Source organism: Saccopteryx bilineata, chromosome 5 (genome assembly GCF_036850765.1).
Source record: "Saccopteryx bilineata isolate mSacBil1 chromosome 5, mSacBil1_pri_phased_curated, whole genome shotgun sequence".
In the NCBI taxonomy this organism is placed as follows: Eukaryota; Metazoa; Chordata; class Mammalia; order Chiroptera; family Emballonuridae; genus Saccopteryx; species Saccopteryx bilineata.
The window spans coordinates 2752126-2765770 of NC_089494.1; positions in this window are offsets into that span (position 1 = coordinate 2752126).

Genomic DNA, 13645 nt, shown 5'->3' on the forward strand with positions numbered 1-13645 from the left:
AGGGGTGGGGCACTGGCAGCCCTCAGACTGCGGTTGGCATTGAGCGCTGATGCATCAGTTTTGGGGAGTGGGAGGGGCTGTCTCTTAAAATTGAACAAATGCTCACCTAGCATCCCGGCAGTACCACTCTGGGAATATGTATATATATTATATATATAGTCGCACACACACCAAAGGCCTTATATTATATTCCACAACTTCTTTTTTTTTAAACTTCACATCACGCTTTGATATCTATGCATACATAGTGTTATATAGAGATCCGTAGTATTGATTTTAATAGGAGCCTATGTTATTCCTTCACAAGAACATTTCACAATTGTTTATCCAGGTTCCTCTCGCTGGACGTTCAGGTCACGTCCAGTGAGTCGCTATTATGAACAGCGCTCGGACGAAAGCTACCTGGGGCACAGGTAAGGGGATCCTCCCAGGCACGCCCCCGGAAGTGAGAGCTCCTGCCGGCTGAGTACACACCTTCTCAGTTTTGCTAAGAATTACAGCCCTCAGCTTTGCTAGAAGAATCAGTCTTCTAGTGGTCATGTTCCTCACTATGCCAACAGGCAGTGTGTGGCAGTTTGAATGTCTAGTAACTTTCTGGCATTGAGTCTGTGTAACCTCCTGGCATGGACTCTGAAAGGGTCTCTCAGTGTGATTCTGATTTGCATTTCCCTGAATGCGTTTCATTTGCATTTCCCTGAATTTGGGCGTCTCTCTTCTCCTGTCTATTGGCTATTCAGACTCTTCCTTCTGGGAATGGCCTCTTCATAGCCTTTGCCCACTTTTCTATTGAGTTGTCTTTTTACATACTGATTTGTAGAAGTTATTTATGTATTCTGGAAAAAACCCTGGATCTATCTAACATCTAAGATGGATTTGACACAGTGCAAAGTCTTCTCCTGGGCGGTGGCTTGTTAATGCTTTATGGGTTTTGTTTTTTTTGTGTGTGTGTGTGTGTGTGTGTGTGTGTGTGATGCAGAAGTTTTAAACGTTGATGTCAAATTCATCAGTGTTGTCTTTCACATATTGGGCTTTTTCACTAAGAATTATACTGGGATTGAAAAAGAAATTCTCCTATATTTTTTTTCCAGTAGTATTGCAGTTTTTAATACTCGGGTGTTGAATCCTGGAACTCAACTTGCACTTACCGTGGGGTCTGTCAGCAGGTAGGAAGCCAGCTGCATTGTTTGCTACACAGGTAACCAATTACTCCGATGGCATTCCATGGGGCTCTTTCCCCACTGAAGTGTGATGTCATGTCAAGCACCTGTCAAGTTCTCAAACGCGTTTGCGTCTGTTTCTGAACTCTCTCCTGTTCCGTTGAGCTGTTTATCCTTCCACCAACACCACCTCATTCTCATTATTATAATCCTGTACTAGATCTTGAAGGTCTGTTGTAAAGACCTAGAGAAAGAGGAACAAACACAGGCCAAAGTCAGCAGAAGGAAGGGAAATAATAAAAATTAGAGCAGAATGGAAGGAAATGGAGGATAGAAAGACAATACATGCAACAGAAAGTTCTTTGACAAGATTAGTATAATTAACAAACCTCTGGCTAGGCTCACTAAGAAAAAAAAAAGAGAAAAGGCTCAAATAAACAAAATCAGAAATGAAAGAGGAGAAGCTACCAGAGACATCGCAGAAATAGCAAGGATCATCCTAGAATACTGTGAAAGTCTCTATTCCACCAAATTCAATGACTTAGAAGAAATGGACAACTTCCTAGAAATATAGAAACTTCCTAGACTGAATCCTGAAAAACTGGGAAATCTAAATAGACCTATCAACAGTGAGGAAATTGAAACCATCATCCAAAACCTCTCCAAAAAGTAGAAATCCAAGACAGGGATGGCTTTCCCAGTGAATTCTACCAAACATTCAAAGATTTAATACCTATCCTTCTCAAACTTAAAAAAAAAAAGTTGAAAAAGAGGCAATCCTTCCTAACACATTTTATGAGGCCAACATTATTACCCTGATAGCAAAACCTGGTAAGGATAACACAAAAAAGAAAGCTATACACCCCACCTGTGGTGACAGTGGATAAATCGTTCACCTGGAACACTGAGGTCACTGGTTCGAAACGCTGGCCTGGCCCAGTCAAGGCACATATGGGAAGCAACTTACTATGAGTTAATGCTTTCCATTCCTACCCCCTTCTCTCTGTCTTTCTCCTCTCTCTAAAATTAATAAACAAAATCTTGCCTGACTAGTGGTGCCTCAGTGGATAGACCATTGACCTGGGATGCTGAGGACCCAGGTTCAAAACCCTGAGTGTGGGCTCATCCAGCTTGCGCACAGCTCGCCAACTTGAGGACGGGGTCACCAGCTTGAGTGTAGGATCATCAACATGACCCCATGGTCCCTGGCTTGAGCCCAAAGGTTGCTGGCTTGAAGCCCAAGGTCACTGGCTTGAGCTCAAGGTCACTGGCTTGAGCAAGGGGTCACTAGCTTGGCTGGAGCTCCCTGGTCGAGGCACATATGTGAAGCAATCAATGAACAACTAAAGAGCTGCAACTATGAATGAATGCTTCTCTCTTTCTAAAAGAAAAGAAAAGAAAACTATAGACCAATATCTCTGATAACGCAAAATCCTAAACAAAATACTAGCAAATCAAATACAATACATTAAAAAGATAAATACGTTATGATCAAGTGGGGTTCATTTCAGGGTCACAAGGACGGTTCAACATATGCAAATTGATTAAAGTGATACACCACATTAACTAAATAAATTATAAGAATCATATGATCATATCAATAGAGGCAGAAAAAAATCATTTCACAAGATATATCAATTTATGATTAAAACACTGAATAGAACAGGTATAGAAGGAAAATACCTCAACATAATAAAGGCCATATTTGACAAACCCTCAGTTAATATTATACTCAATGGTGAAAAACTGAAAGCTTTTTCTCTAACATCAGGAACAGGACAAGGATGCCCACTCTCTCCATTGTTATTCAACATAGCACTGGAAGACCCAGAAAAAAAAAGGAAAGGCATCTAAGTTAGGAAAGAAGAAGTAAAAGTGTCACTTTTTTGCAGATGACACGATCGATTCTTTATATAGAAAATCCTAAAGAATTCATAAACACACACACACACAATTAGAAACAATAAACAAAGTTGCAGGCTACAAAATCAATGTAAAAAAAAATCCATTGCATTCTTCTATACGAGCAAAGAAATTTCAGAAAAAGGAATGAAAAATTAAAAAACCAATCTTTTTTGCAATTGCAACAACAACAAAAAATATATAGGAATAAACTTAACAAAGGATATAAAGGACCTATGCACTGAAAACTGTAAGACATTATTAAATGAAATTGAAGACACACATACACAACTCAGAAAGATATTTTGTGTTCCTGGATTAGAAGAATCAACAATAGTTAAAGGGGCCATATCCCTTACAGCAATACACAGATTTAATGCAATTCCCATCAAGGACCATAAGGCAGGTGTCACCAGGCCAGGCTGCAAGGCTGCTGAGGGTTCATGTGTCCTGGGCACATGCTGGGGGCAGAGCATTACATGTCTTCACACCTACCCCCCCAACCCCTCCACTCTCTGAACAGAAGGGCCCTTCCTCCTGAAGTGTCCCCATGGCGCCCTCTATTGGGAAGGGTTTCACATTGCGTCGCTGAGAGGGGCAGGGCTTACAGGAATTTACTCCAAGACCATAGAGCACTTGTTAAAGAGTGAATTAAGTTTGCATTTTATTCAGATATTCTTTGTATATGCAGGATCACATCCAGGGGACCACGTGACATTTAGTTGTCATGTCTCCTAAAGCTCATCCTGGCTGGGACAGTTTTTCAGACTCAGCTTGTTTTCAATGATCTAGACAGTTTTGAAGAGGATTGGTCATTTATTTTGTAGGATGTCCTTTGAGTTGAAATGGTGTGATGTTTTTCTCATGCTTAGACAGAGGTTGTAGTGTTTTGGAAGGAAGACCACAGGGAGGAAGTGCTGTCCTCAAAACATATGAAGAATACACACTATCATTATGCTTTACCACCAGTGACATTAACCTTGATCACCTGGCTGAGCTGGGGCTTACCAAGTTTTCCTACCATAGACTCACTTTTATTTTATCACTATTGCCCCCTCCCCTTTTTTTTGGCAATTAATACATTGAGACAAAATTCATTTAACATAAAATTCACCATTTTAAAATACCCAATTCAGTTGTTTTCAGTATATTCCCAATTTTGTGCATCATTCTCTAAATCTAGAATATTTTTTTTATTATTCCCAAAAGAAACAGGGACCTCTTAGCACTCACTCCACATCCCATATCCCCACCTCCAGTTTGGAGACCACATGACAAAATGTATGTTAAAAGTTACCTGAACCAGCCCTGGCCATTTGGCTCAGTGGTAGAGCATTGGCCCAGCGTGTGGATGTCCTGGGTTCAATTCCTCGTCAGGGCATACAGGAAAAGCGACCATCTGCTTCTCCACTCCTCCTCCCCTTCTATTTCTCTCTCCTTACCCCTCTCTTCTCCTCTTCCCCTAAAGCTATGGCTGGAATGGTTTGAGCAAGTTGGCCCAGGGCACTGAGGATGGCTCCGTGGCCTCACCTCAGGTTCTAGGGAAAAAAAAAAAAAAAGTTTGGTTGCTGAGCAACGGAGCAACAGCCGCAGATGGGCAGAGCATCGCCCCCTAGTGGCTTGCCAGGTGGATCCCAGTCAGGGTGCATGTGGGAGCCTGTCCCTGCCTCCCCTCCTCTCACTGAATAATAATAATTTAAAAAGTTACCCGAGCCTTCAGAATGAAGGCTTTTTATTTATTTTGTTCTGTTTACCTGTGTTTTATACAGTGACTTCTCCGATAAAAGAGGTTATGTTTGAATAGTATTTGGCATGGCAACAAGAAGCAGAGGCAGACGGCTCATAAGCTGAATTCCTAACAACGGAAGGCTGGCTGGTGATGACAATGAATTAGTGAAATAAGTACTTCCGAGTACCGGCCAGGTGTAAGGCACTGGTTTAACTTCTCTGGCCTTTCTGCGCTGTACTCGCAGACAACCTGCCTTTCATGAAAAAGAAAAGGGGGTTGAGTTAGTGAGCGAAGTAAGGACGGGTCTTCAGCTGGGCAGGTGGCAGGCTCCATAAGGAGGTGATGGAGTCGCCTCCCCCACCCACTCCCCCACCTGGGGTCCCTCCCGGCGGCCTTTGACTCACATGCGCCCCTAGTGGACAGCTGAGCGCCCCGCTGTCCGCTCGCTCGATCGCTCGATCGCTGGGCAGGTCCCTCGTGGCGCTGGCTGAATTGAGCTGCACCCCAGTTTTTTCTTCCTACAACCCCTGCCCTCCAGCGAGCCAAGTCTGGACCTAGCCAGGGCAGCCGGGTGTCCTCCAGGCCGACAAGGGGGCAGGAGAGCCAGGCCAGGCGCAGGGAGCAGCCCCAGCCTGCGTGGGTGCCCGTCCAGCCTGCTTCCTGGTCCGGAAGATCACTTCCAGCTGTGCGTGACCTCCCACTGGAAAGCAGTTGTCTCTTTTCAAACCCCCAAGGACGGAAACTCTGCCTGGAGCGGGTCCCCCTCCAAACCCATTGACAGGAACTCACCTGCTCTGTTGATACCAGATTTGGAAATCATTTTTGAAAAATTGTATATCGAGCCATTGGAGAGAGAAAGAAGGGCCATTTGGGGGCCGTTCCTGTGGGCAGCCTTGGGTTAGGATGAGGGTCTGCGGACATTAGGAGGGGCAGCTGAGCCGAACAGTAGGGGGACAGGGGGGCTGCGGGAGGGCCCCCAGGCCTGGGGAGCTCTGTCTGCAGCCCCTGGCTGCTGGACAGGGGACTGAGCCTTACTCCTGGGGAACACATGCCAATTCCTCCCTCAGGCGTGTCTCTTGGGTCCCCAGAGTTGAAATACAGCGTGTCCTGGGTGGGGGCTCATTCCCCCTGGAGGCACAGGGAGCTGAGGGGCTGGAGTCAGGCTAAGGAGCCGGGTGGGAGCCTCGCAAACACATGCTTTTCGGAAGCTCTGGGGACAGGGGACACGAAAGAATCCAGAGACCTCCCCTGTTTCTTCTCCCTGGCAGGAGGAGTGCTGTCCTTGATCGGATCTGCCAAGGAGACCCCGAGCGCCTCGTGGGGCTGCGGCCGCTGTCCCGGGACGCTCAAAGTTGGGTTTCATCCTGGGGCTTCCCCAAAGGGTCAGTCAGGAGGCTGCTGGGTTGGGGCACCACCGGGGGGGGGCAGAGGTGGCCCAGGAGGACGTGGACAGGAGGGGGCAGAAGTCCTGCAGAGGGGACCCCTCCACCCCGTTGTGACCTGTCTGATGCACACACAGCAGGAGGCAGCTCCTTCCTCGAGCCCCAGTTCCTGACAGTTCTCCATTGTCCTGGTCCAAGGGTGGGGGGCACAGGTGAGTGACATCCCTAGGGTCTGGAGTAGGAGGGCCCCAGCTTCAAACCCTGGTGCCAGCATCCACCTCAGGGACACCTGAGCATGTGTAGCCGCTGCTCTGTGCCTCAGTCTTCTTATCTGCAAAGTGGACACCCCCCCCCCCCCAGCTGATGAAGGCTAGGAGAGCAGAGGTGAGTCAAGTGAGCATCCCTTGAAAGGGGCTCGATCCACTTCAGCCCTTCCTCGTTTCCTCCTGGGCCTGGCGCCCTGTGGGCGGCCATCCGATCGATCGCATGTCGTGGGACGGAGCCCAGGCCACCCTTTCTCGTCTCCGTCCCCGCTGTGTACCGCAGGCTGCCTGGGCGAGCATCTCGCCAACACTCCCTAACATTCTCCGTCTTTCCACCGCTCTCCTGATGTTTGACCCCGTTAACTCAAGAAGAATATGTTGCTTTTCCTCTTCCTTAACCCTTCACTCTTTTGTTCCCCTTTCCAGATCAAAAAAGGAGAAGAAAAGAAAAAAAAAAACAAAAAATCAACATGTGAGGAACACTGGTATTAAGGGAGAAGAGAACCACCCATTTTTCAAAACATGAGACCAGATGAGAAGCCTGTGTGGCCAACGGCCAGCGCGCCCTTGCACGCACCAGCCCCGGGGAGCCTCTCAGGAGCCCTCACCACGGGCGCTCCCCCTGCAGGCGCGTGAGATGCATCTCCAAGCAGGTTTTTATTCAATCCGGGATGTTTCTGTGGCAATGGCCTGGCGACCGAGCCATCTCCCACCAGTGTTCACGGTGAATCGCAACTCGTTGGTGCCAGCCCAGATCAAACTGGCTGCTGGCAACGCTGACCGCACGGGGTAGAATTCGGTGGTTGGGGGAGGTGGGCCCTGGTTAGGGCTGAGCTGTGTCCACCCCACCTCCCCTCATCTGTAGGGTGACATCCCCACCCCCAGTTCCTCGGAATGTGACTCTGTTTGGAGACAGGGTCTTTTTTTTTTTTTTGTATTTTTCTGAAGCTGGAAATGGGGAGAGACAGACAGACTCCCGCATGCGCCCAACCAGGATCCACCCGGCACGCCTACCAGGGGGCAACGCTCTGCCCACCAGGGGGCGATGCTCTGCCCCTCCGGGGCGTCACTCTGCCGAGACCAGAGCCACTCTAGCGCCTGGGGCAGAGGCCAAGGAGACATCCCCAGCGCCCGGGCCATCTTTGCTCCAATGGAGCCTTGGCTGCGGGAGGGGAAGAGAGAGACAGAGAGGAAGGAGGGGGGGTTGGAGAAGCAAATGGGCACTTCTCCTGTGTGCCCTGGCCGGGAATCGAACCCGGGTCCCCCGCACACGAGGCCAACACTACCGCTGAGCCAACCGGCCAGGGCCTGGAGACAGGGTCTTTAAAGAGGTCATTAGGGGCCCTGGCCGGTTGGCTCAGCGGTAGAGCGTCGGCCTGGCGTGCAGGGGACCCGGGTTCGATTCCCGGCCAGGGCACATAGGAGAAGCGCCCATTTGCTTCTCCACCCCCGCCCCCCCTCCTTCCTCTCTGTCTCTCTCTTCCCCTCCCGCAGCCAAGGCTCCATTGGAGCAAAGATGGCCCGGGCGCTGGGGATGGCTTCTTGGCCTCTGCCCCAGGCGCTAGAGTGGCTCTGGTCGCGGCAGAGTGACGCCCCAGAGGGGCAGAGCATCGCCCCCTGGTGGGCAGAGCGTCGCCCCTGGTGGGTGTGCCGGGTGGATCCCAGTCGGGCGCATGTGGGAGTCTGTCTGACTGTCTCTCCCCGTTTCCAGCTTCAGAAAGAAAAAGAAAAAGAAAAAAAAAAAAAAAAAAAAAAAAGAGGTCATTAGGGTTATGGGGCTGGGGCCCTAATCCCATAGGACTGGTGTCTTTGTAAGAGGAGCTCAGGACGCAGACACACAGACAGAGGGACAACCAGGTGAGGACCAGGCGTGAGGATGGCCATCTCTACGCCAAGGAGAGAGGCCTCAGAAGAACACCTTGATCTCAGGACTGCCAGCTTCCAGAACTGTGAGAAAGTCCGGTTCTGTTGCGAATGGCCCCAGCCCGCAGCGTTTTGTTAGACGGCGGCTCCGGCTGTCCGAAGCAGCCCTGCTCTGTGTGTGTGAGACGGATCCCGTCCCGGGAGCAGGAGAGAACCTCCCCCCCCCCCCCCCGTGTCACCACGTGAGTTCCTCCTGTTATCAGTATTAGCACCGGGATTCTTCACCTGGCCACCTGCTCACTGTGTGATGGGGACCACACTGAGAGACAGACGCCCGCACACGCACGGCCGGCGGGGTCCCAGGTCCTGTGTGGGACCGCGTCATCAGGGCCACCTGAAAAGAGGGTTTCTGGGCCCCCCGCAGTGCCCGGGGCTTTCTTCACCACAACTCCCCGCAGGACCTCGGCCATCTCTTCCCGGCGAGGAAACAGGCGCAGAGGTGCTGCCTCACTGGCCTCACCGTTTTTCTTGGACTGAGAGCTGGGATTCAAGCCGAGCCCAGGCCGTCTGGAGCCGTAGCCCCTCTGCTACAACTTGTTTTTCTTTGTAAACACGGGGAGGGTAAGGAGAAGAGGCCAGGAGAATCTGGGAGACCTGGGCAGTCTGGGCTGGCGCTGGCACGGCAAGGGCTGCAATGAGGGTTCACAGCGGTCACCACCTTGCCATTGCTACTGACCTTCAGGTGCCCTGGCCGGCCTCCTGCCCCTGAAACCCAGGGAGCTAACTACTCCGGCTCCCGGGCACATGTCTGTTGGGAAGGGGACACACACTGAGGGAGAGAGCGCCTGGGTGGCCGTGCCCAGCCCTGGGGACGTTTGTTAGTGAGGAGGGTGGTTTCCAGGCCGCCCGCTATCTGCTGTTCTTCATCCCCATGCGCATCTATGGGGCCCGAGTAAGGACAGGAAACCGCACTGCCCATCTCAGCAAGGTCCCGTGAAGGAGAAGAAACCAAAGTCAGATCCAAGTTCACCTTCAGAAATGGCCGTGAGACGTACTGCAGGGCTTTCCTAAGTTTGCTCCCCAAGGAGCCAAGGGCAGCGACGTTCATGAAAGGGGGAAGTGTCTCAAAAACACTCTCCTCTCGCTGTCTCCAAGCCCCCCCCCCAACACGGTCCCCTCCCTGTCCCACCTCCATCCCTACCCTCGGGACACACAATCCTCTGGCAACGAGCCTCTCCTTGGAGCTTGGACACCACACCGTCCTGGGACAGGGTGAAGACTAACACTGGACCGTCCCTGCCAGGCACATAAATCATCAGAGAGATAAACCAGCTGCTTGAAGTCGCAGCTGGAGAGGATCCAGTCGGATCCAGCAAGCCTGAGTCCAGCACTGGGTCTCCTAACGGCACTGAGCAGCCTTCTTTACTGGGAAGTGATGTCCCAGCAGTTGTGACATGGCGGTTAGATCCTGTGGGTGTTGTTATTGTGTATTTCTATGAGTCACATCATAGGATCTTCCCCTAGTTTGATATGGCCTGGGGACGTGTTCACACACACACTCATACATTCACACCTCACACACTCACATACACACACGTGCTCACACACTCATACACACACACTCATATACTTACACCCCATCACACACACACATGCTCACACACTCATATACTCACACACCACACACTTTCTCATGCACACACACATGCATGTACTCACACTCACATGCGCACACACTCATACACTCACACCCACACACTCACACACATGTGCTCACACACTCATATGCATACACACTCATACACTTGCACACTCACATACACACACATGCTCACACACTCACACTCACACACTCATACACTCACACACCACACCCTTTCTCATGCACACACACATGCATGTACTCACACTCTCACACGCACATACACTCATATACTCACACACCACACCCTTTCTCATGCACACACACATGCATGTACTCACACTCACATGCGCACACTCATACACTCACACCCACACACTCACACACACGTGCTCACACTCACACACTCACATGCATACACACTCACATGCATACACACTCACATACACACACGTGCTCACACACACACATGCTCACACACTCATACACTCACATACTCATACACTCACACACCACACACTTCCTCATGCACACACACATGCATATACTCACACACTCACACATACCCCAAAACTGAGATCACCTCGCTTTCCTGTTTTGTAATCTGCCTTTTCCAATTAACTCCAGGGAGTGAGAAACAAAATTCCCATGTACTTGATTTCAGGAAACCGGTTCCTGTCATCTGGATTTAATCTAACGGGTTGGCCCTCTCCTGTGGGCACGAGGGACGTTCCCGCTCGCTCGCTTGCTCGCTCGTCTGTAAATGACCCCAGTGACGATTGTCCCAACACAAAGCCTTTCTGCACGGCTCTCATTATGTCCTTGGGGTGGATGCCGTGGAGGGCAGTCCCTGGGAGTAAACATTCCTAGACTTTGGGTACGTGTTTCTCGTGTGTCCTCCAAGAAGACAGTACGTTTTTGATGAAGATGAGGACGTTTCACCGGCAGGGGCTCAGCCTCAGGAAGGAATGCCCGGCCCAGCCTCTCAGCTCACTCCACTCCGGGGCACCCTCGGTCCCCGGTGCTGCGCCTCCCCCCACTGTGTCCCCTCCAGGGACATCCTTCCGTGAAGAAGAGCTCAGTTCAGAGCTGCCTCTTGGCTCGGAAGAAGCCTGTCCCCAGAGCAGTTTTATCCGGGAGCTGGCTCACAGCAGCAGCTTTGGGAACGGCATGTCCTTGGCCAATTCCACTTCCCAAGTTCTCTGCCCCTGTCATCTCTTGGGTTCTTTGACTTCTAACGGGGTGTTTTTTTACCCCCTGTGGATTTCCAGGACAAAGCTCTGGAGAAGGGTCCGGTTTTCCAGCTTGGGACACATAAATATTAAGCTGATCTGTCTTATTTTGCAAATAAAAGCTGTTGTCAGCTTCCCCAGAGAGCGTAGCAAATCCCAGCTGTCCCTGTGGGCCCCTGTCCCTGGGCTGTCAGAGGAGGCTACGGGGGGAGGGGGGGAGATAGCTGCCTCCCGCAGCTCCAAGCCCCTCCTGCTCTGGCCGGCACTCCGGGGCCGGCAGAAGCTTCATGTCCTGTTGGAAAGGGATGGGGACAGGGAGGGTGATCGTTTGTGGTCACCTCTGGCTGGTTAGCTCAGTCTCTTAGAGCGTCATCCCAAAACACCAAGGTGGTGGGTTCGATCCCCAGTTAAGGCACATACGGGAGGCAACCAATGAATGCACAACTAAGAGGAACAACAAATGAGTGTTTCTCTTTTTCTCTCTCTCTTCCTCTCTTTGCCTCTCTAAAAATCAATCAGTAAAAAGATAATAAAAAAGGAAGAGACGACACAAGGACACACAGAGAGAAGACAGTGAGATGGTAAGACTGGTGTGCTGCAGCTACAAGCCAAGGAGTGCCGGCAGAGACGGAGGCAGGGAGAGGCGGGAGGGGCTCCCCCAGCCCTTGCAATCCCTCTGAGAGCGTCAGGGACTGCCTGGCCCCACCAGAGCTGTGGCCTCAGAACCTCCTGTCTTTAGAAACTGAGAGAATACATTCTGTTGTTTTAAGCTGCCTGGTTTGCGCTAATTTGTTACCCCGTCCCTAAGATACTAATACTTTGAGTTATTGTAGAAAGTTAATTTGTTACCCCGTCCCTAAGATACTAATACTTTGAGTTATTGTAGAAAGTTCTTTGTTCGTATATGTTTATTTATAATAAAGTTTCAATCGTACCGATACCAACAGAATTCTGCTTTGGTGTGTTAGTTCTTATTAAGTACCCATTTGCTGACCTTTCGTTCTTTGCTCTCAGACCTGTGGCATGCAAAGACTTGACCATGAACCCAGGCTGGACAGAAAAAGCACCTTGTTTAGAGCAGAGCTTGCCTGTATTGGTCAGGCGCATGTATGCTCAAATGTACTTAGAGCCCTGGCTGGTTGGCTCAGTGGTAGAGCGTCGGCCTGGCGTGCAGAAGTCCCGGGTTCAATTCCTGGCCAGGGCACACAGGAGAAGCGCCCATCTGCTTCTCCACCCCTCCCCCTCTCCTTCCTCTCTGTCTCTCTCTTCCCCTCCTGCAGCGAGGCTCCATTGGAGCAAAAGATGGCCCGGGCGCTGGGGATGGCTCCATGGCCTCTGCCTCACACGCTAGAATGGCTCTGGTCGCAACACAGTGACGCCCCGACAGGCAGAGCATCGCCCCCTGGTGGGCGTGCCGGGTGGATCCCGGTCGGACACATGCGGGAGTCTGTCTGACTGCCTCCCCGTTTCCAGCTTCAGAAAAATACAAAAAAAAAATGTACTTAGAACACACATTCCAAAGTAAAATCTCAGTATTTAACAATTATCCACAACAGTCAAGATGTGCAAACAACCCAAATGCTCATCAGCGGATTGATGGATAATAAACCGTGGTCTGTCCATGGAGCGGGATATCACTCAGCCTTAGAAAGGAAGGGATTTCTGCAAGATGGATGACCAGGTTGAATGTGGGGGATGTCACGCTATGTGCGATAAGCCAACCACACAAAGTCAGACCCTGTGGGATTCCACTTTCACGGGGAATTTGAAAGAGTGAAACCCATGGACGCGGAGGGGGAAAGGGTGGTTGCTAAGGCTGGGGGCGGGGGTGGGGTGGGGGTTGTACCTGCAGTCAACACCGCCATGTTGTACTCTTTTTTTTTTTTTTTTTTTTTTTTCTTTTCATTTTTCTGAAGCTGGAAACGGGGAGAGACAGTCAGACAGACTCCCGCATGCGCCCGACCGGGATCCACCCGGCACGCCCACCAGGGGCGACGCTCTGCCCACCAGGGGGCGATGCTCTGCCCATCCTGGGCGTCGCCATGTTGCGACCAGAGTCACTCTAGCGCCTGGGGCAGAGGCCACAGAGCCATCCCCAGCGCCCGGGCCATCTTTGCTCCAATGGAGCCTTGGCTGCGGGAGGGGAAGAGAGAGACAGAGAGGAAAGCGCGGCGGAGGGGTGGAGAAGCAAATGGGCGCTTCTCCTGTGTGCCCTGGCTGAGAATCGAACCCGGGTCCTCCGCACGCTAGGCCGACGCCCATGTTGTACTCTTAAACATGTGTTAAAGGGTAGGTTTCACATTCAGCATTCTTTTGACAATAACTTTTTTTTTAACATATTGATTTGTGTGTTTTTTTAACAACTGTTTCTTTTTTATTATTATTATTTTATTTATTCATTTTAGAGAGGAGGGGAGAGAGAGAAAGAGAGAGAGAGAGAGAGAGAGGAGGGAGGAGCAGGAAGCATTAACTCTC